The sequence below is a fragment of the Nilaparvata lugens genome, unplaced genomic scaffold (genome assembly GCF_014356525.2).
Source record: "Nilaparvata lugens isolate BPH unplaced genomic scaffold, ASM1435652v1 scaffold7098, whole genome shotgun sequence".
Taxonomy (NCBI): domain Eukaryota; kingdom Metazoa; phylum Arthropoda; class Insecta; order Hemiptera; family Delphacidae; genus Nilaparvata; species Nilaparvata lugens.
The window spans coordinates 355-6,335 of NW_024092846.1; the positions used below are offsets into that span (position 1 = coordinate 355).

The 5,981-nt window shown below is 34.4% G+C and overlaps 1 long non-coding RNA gene across 2 annotated transcripts; it reads right to left on the bottom strand.

The window, feature by feature from the left end:
• Positions 1 to 416: 416 nt before the first annotated feature.
• On the bottom strand, positions 417 to 3,979 carry LOC120356551. 2 transcript variants are annotated; one of them, XR_005574078.1, is made up of 4 exons: positions 3,461 to 3,979; positions 2,938 to 3,034; positions 1,837 to 1,964; positions 417 to 565 (listed from the first exon to the last, which is right to left on the bottom strand). It is a non-coding gene; the product is annotated as an uncharacterized LOC120356551 (long non-coding RNA). The 2 variants fall into 2 exon arrangements; XR_005574077.1 differs by having other exon boundaries at positions 3,548 to 3,977.
• Positions 3,980 to 5,981: the final 2,002 nt, after the last annotated feature.

Consider the following 5,981-nt stretch of genomic DNA (forward strand, 5'->3'; position numbering starts at 1 on the left):
TTTGTGCAGTAGTACAATAAATATACAATTCATACATCTTAACATTTTTTATTTACAAAAGCATTTCTTACAGTCCACTATTATTTCATTCAGTGGCACAGATCACACATTGCCACTCTGGCGGCACTGGCTAGATTGGCTTTCTTTCAAGATGGCGGATTTTGACGTCACGATTCTAGCCGAGTTTCCATTGTGCATGTATTGTTTGACGCTGGCCTTGATTGGGCACTGGCCACATTGCAGTGTAGATGGCAAGACCAACGCGGGCCAGCGACTGAGGACTAGGCATAACATAGTGATGTTTGCAATTCACTCACCATAGATATTGTTATGCTCGATCAAGCCGCGGCCTTCGCCCAGATGAAGACGCCACCCTGATGGCCGTTGTAGATCTCGTTGCGGTGGGGTGCTGTGGGAATGGATGCGGTTGTCGATGAACTGGCCGAGCCCGTACAAGCCACCCGTCTGTCCGTGGTGGATCTCGCAGTGCACCACTGTCACTGTCGGGTTGGCGCCCGAACCCCGCTATCCCATTGTTGTGGATGTCGTTCGCCTCCAACAAACCCTGCAAACAACAAATTACCACATTAACCACACGTCACGTTTATCTATATACTATATATGCAGGACGGAATTTAGGGTTTTAGTATATTCATATATGTTGTACAGTACGCATCCCATAGCTTTGAAACGGCATATAGGCAAGGAAATAATTATGGCGTTGCAAAAACATCAGGCTTTAGAGACCCAAGATCCCTAGATGGAGGAAGCTCCCTACACAGAGATTCTTCATGAATGAGAGAGCTGCAACGTATCACCAACAATGGAAAGAGCTTGTTGAACGAATGTCAGCTGATAGGCTGTGTTGTGCTAAAAGGACGTAACTCCGAAAATGCTCCTTGTATATCTTTTCGGATGCAACAAGTTGCTTTTGAAAAGATGAAAAAGAGCATCTGTTGCTTATGAAAAGATACATTTTCAAAAAATGTTGGATGTTTTTGAAAGGGTAGTATTGAAGTCTAGTGGCCCTCCACCGATAAGCAAAAAGCTACAGGACCCGGACTGTACGAGTAGTCATATGAATAGTTGATACAAACACAGAAACTGGTAACACAAAATAATACACATTATAGGCTAACAAGTCAAGGTAATTATTTACAAAGGGAGTATATGTTTTCTACACAGTCAGTATATGTGGTACCTACCGTCAATTCATCATGTCATGTTTTAACCGATGATTACTATAATGTCTGGCATTCAAACAATATTATAATGGAATTTCACCAGTTAACATCTCCTCAACCGAATAAAAAGCCTGACCGGTATCAACTTGAATACACTCTCTAGTAAAGTGCTCATGTAGATCGCATATTAGATCTAATATATTCAAGATATCTTTGAAAGGTAAGAGCCTGCAGCATTAATAAACAGTGAAGAGTCGAATTGCTGTATATTTTTAAAAAATGGCTTGCAGGGATCCATTCTACCCAGATATTGAATTGCCACATCATAACACTGTGTTATTAAAAATATGCTTAATTTCTGCATGTACATAACTGAGTAAGTCACCATAACAATCATATATTTACAATAAAGTAGCATAGATATGATGTTGAATTAATACTTTTATTTCTGAACACAGCAATCATGAGTTCAACTTGTCTTGATTCGAAAAGTTCTGTAGCACTGTAAAAGCACTATTCGAGTCTTTTAATTTTCCTCCTAAACAAAGGTTTTCTCTCTATTTCAGTTGTGATGTTCATTTATTCATTTACGGTACAAATGAAAATTTGTCACTGAAATGAATACAAAATAGTAAGCTATTCGGATAGTTACCTAAAATGGTTTTGCAGTGCAGACGAAGATCTCGCAAGTTTCTTGAGGTATGATTTCAAAACCGATCGAGTAGAATTTTTCTAGTGTCTTGTCCAAATAATTTGTTCCATTTCATCAATTTTCAGAGCCTGTAATAGAACATAGATAAATTAGATGAAAAAATAAGAATTCACAGATGAATGAATGGAATCACAGTTCACCAATTATCAGACGCATCATATGAAAATAGAAATGAGATAATGAATAATGCATAATAGAAATTCATAGATCATCACAATGCATACTTGAAAAAATCATGCTTCTTCACCTACAGAAAAGGATCGTTAGAATTATAAACAATGAGAACTACCTGGCACATTGCAAAACTTTATTTTTTGAGACTGGAATACTAACACTCCCTTGTCTTTGAATCAGCTCTGATGGTTGAAAGAAGACCGGATTATTTCCAGCGGAACCAACATATACATGGATACAACACAAGACGACATAATGACACCCATATACAGTGAGAACTGGACTGGCGCAAGAGGGGCCCAGATTTACAACCAGATGCAGCAGGATTTACAACCATCTCCCAGAAGAAGAAATAAAAAATATCAAAAGCATAGGCACCTTCAAGGACCTCCAGAAGAGACACTTACAACAAAAGCCTTACTATAGCCTGCACGAATTCTATGATGACGGTGTGTTCCGCAGGGACGACCATGGCGCTGTCGCGCTACTAGTGGGATATCTACAAGTATCAAGCATTACGCCTCAACTACTGGACTGATTAACTTGACAATTTGCATATAGATTATTAATTATTCACCGTGGATGGTTATATTAATTCTTTTAATATAAAAGAATATTAGCCTATTAGCTTATTCTCCAAGATTAAGGTAGGTCAAGTTTTAGGTCTGTTAAATTTTTAATTAGCCCATTGCGGTGCACGGGTTATCTGCTAGTATTGAATTGAATTGGTGGTGGAATACTGCCCTGAATTGAGCCACTGACAAACTTGATAGCCAGAAAAGAGTATTGTAGCAACTATTAAGTTGTAAGTAACTAAGTAAGTATAGGCCTACTTGAGTAAAAGTATACTAATGTTGTGTGACTCACCTGTCTGGTTGACTTGCTTTTCTGTGAGCATCAAGATTCAAGATCCAAAAACATCTAAATGCGTCTTCTTCTGTGTCTTACAATCCATACCAAGCAACTGCAAAAACAGACCCACGATATTATTATTGTGTACAATCTTACTGTAGAGTGGTCAAATAAAAAAACAAAATATTACCAACAGCAGGTAACCCGTGCTTTGCTAGGGACTAACTGAGAACTTCACAAACTCGACATATTGGAGATACCTCCAATACCTTCTGTTTCATTCATTGTATTCAATACACATAATTACAGAACAATTATTCGAATGGCAAATAAAACCGTGACCACTTTCAATAAAAATTTAAATAATCAATCATAAATTCATTCAAATTATAATATGCATTATCACAAAAGCAGCTGAACGGTGGAGACGTCTCCTGGGGATGATGCGTCATTGAAAAATATCCTATCCCCTACGTGTACAAGCCGATTCTTTCTATTATTACATTATAGATTTATCATCAGGTTTACCGGTACTTACCAAGTTGTCGTTCTAACAAGCTAAACTGTTATTATTTGCTAGGTTGGGATAAAACTAGGAAAATATGCTAAATATAAATAGGCTAACCTCCAAATTCCTGTATCTGTTTACCAAATTAACAGTTTCATTCTTTAATTATTTCCACATATAATTTAAATCAAAATGATCGGAGAGATGAGATAAAAACTGTCCTATTCCTCTTTTAAATTTAGATTCAGACTAAAAATTCCAAAAATTGGTTATCTATGGTTAATATTTTCATAACCTCAATTCATTTTGAGTTGAGTACAATTTTCAGTCAAAAAAAAAATAACCAAAAAATCTGTAGGTCAATTGAAACCAATATTAAAAACTATCTAAATATCATTAAACACTGATATAATAGAGAATTATTCAAATAATATTTATTTATGGATTTCATCCTCTGTAGAGATGATAATATCTGTATCAAATCAAAGATGGACGCCGTTCTGTATCTGTATCACCCTGACGTCATTCTGTATCACTTGAACCAAAAATTTAACATTGGAGAGATAGGAAAATCAAAACCAATACCAGGGTTTCAGAAGAACACAGGAGGTAAAAATGCAACGCGTGCTTGCAACGTAACTGACCTCGATGGAGACGGATTTTGGTAACCAGCTGTACCACTACACACCGCAAAATAATAATGAAAAAATAATTATGTTTTAACAATTGATACATTCAAATAAAATATTCAAATTATTTCTCTGATGTATCAAATTATCCTGTTTATTGGAAGCACTATTAACGCAATTCATAGTTGAAAAAAATAATGAACATCAAACAGCTGATTAGCTTGAACAGCAGGTAGCCAGCCGTACCACTACACAACGCAAAAAAATAATAGAAAATAATTAAGTATATCTATCATCAAATTAGAATTATGATATTCAAATAATTATTTTAAAAGTTTCAAATATATTTTCTAGTTGATTTATACCATTATTCATTGAAAAGTTGGGAATATATATAAGTACTTTTGATTGAAACATTTGGAAAAAATATCGACATTCAATGGTTCTCAAATGATTTTTTATAGATAAGGAATTTTATAACTATAAATTAATGTCTTTATTACGTTTGAAAGAATTATTCATTAAAAGTTTCACTCTTCATTCTATATTATTCAAAAGGTTTTGAAACATCATTATCATGTTGGCTCACCGGCAAATTCAAACTAGGTTATCAACCGGCAAATTCAAAAGCTGTATGCTATCTATGAACAGAACTAAAGTAAACTTTATGCTATACGGTATATAATGATTATATTGAAAATCGAATAAAATAGCTCTTTACTCTTGACTTTAGTTAGTAATTAGAACTTGTTACTCAACAGTCAATTTGATATTATACAAAAAAGGTCCTCATGCGTACAAAGCTACTATGAAGCTAACAAAAGTTAGAGATATAAAAACTAGGGAAAATTCTACTAGAGATGCGGTCCTGCTTTTTTTGAAGCATTAAATCTCTCAGTTTGAATTTATTAATTGCAGTGACAAAATTTTCAACTACGGTATATGATGATGAGAAAAATGTTATATTCTACAACAACGTTTGCTACAAAATAAGGCTCTGATGAACCGTTCAATAGTTATGGTTAAATTACTGGAACATCATCCCATTATCTCACATAGCCCATAGGCCATCATGAAAATGAAACAGATCAGATTCTTAAAGGGAAATCTATCAGGAAAGCGAGTTGTACAGCCCACAACAGCAACTTCTTCTGAAATACTTATAGAAACAAATCTATAGAGTCCTCAGTCACCGCTATAGTAGCATAACAGCTAATACAGAAAAATCTAATAATTTAATCAGTTATTAAACAAATTTCGTGCAACTAGATCTTATTTTGAGCAGAATTTAAAGCTATTATATTTTTGATTATTGTAAATTTTCTTGTATAATTTACTACTGATCTTCAGTTTACTTGGACTGAGATTTTGAAATCAGGTTAACTCTTTATTCTTTGCTCTTTGAAAAAAAAATCTTTTATACTAAAAACTATAATAAATCTGATCAAGAAAGTAAGCATTTTTATTGATTTCTTTCTCATTCCATAGTTAATAATCCCTCTTGGTAACTTAGTGAAAAATTACTTTAGAGTTGTTTGTACGTCAGCTAGTTTAATCTGTTATTTTTGACTAAGTTCTTATTTTAGACTATATAATTGTCAAGTATTCTATCAAGTAAACTTGTCAATTGTTCAATGAATCTTTTCTTATCTTCTGCCATTTACACAAACAGACCCATACTTGTGGGTCAAGTGGAAGAGGGGGGCTCTTATTGCCTCAACTTCGCCCACATCATTTGTAATGTTATAAAATGAAAATAAAAGACATTTATCTATCACTATTGAGTCAACCTCTTTCCATAGTTCGAATATCAACCGAATCTGGCACATTCGCATTTTTCATAAAATCCATGGTTTATCTAATTTTTTTTTGTGAAAAATCAAAATCGCTCTAACTTCGTGACCTTATGCTCTTTGATGAGA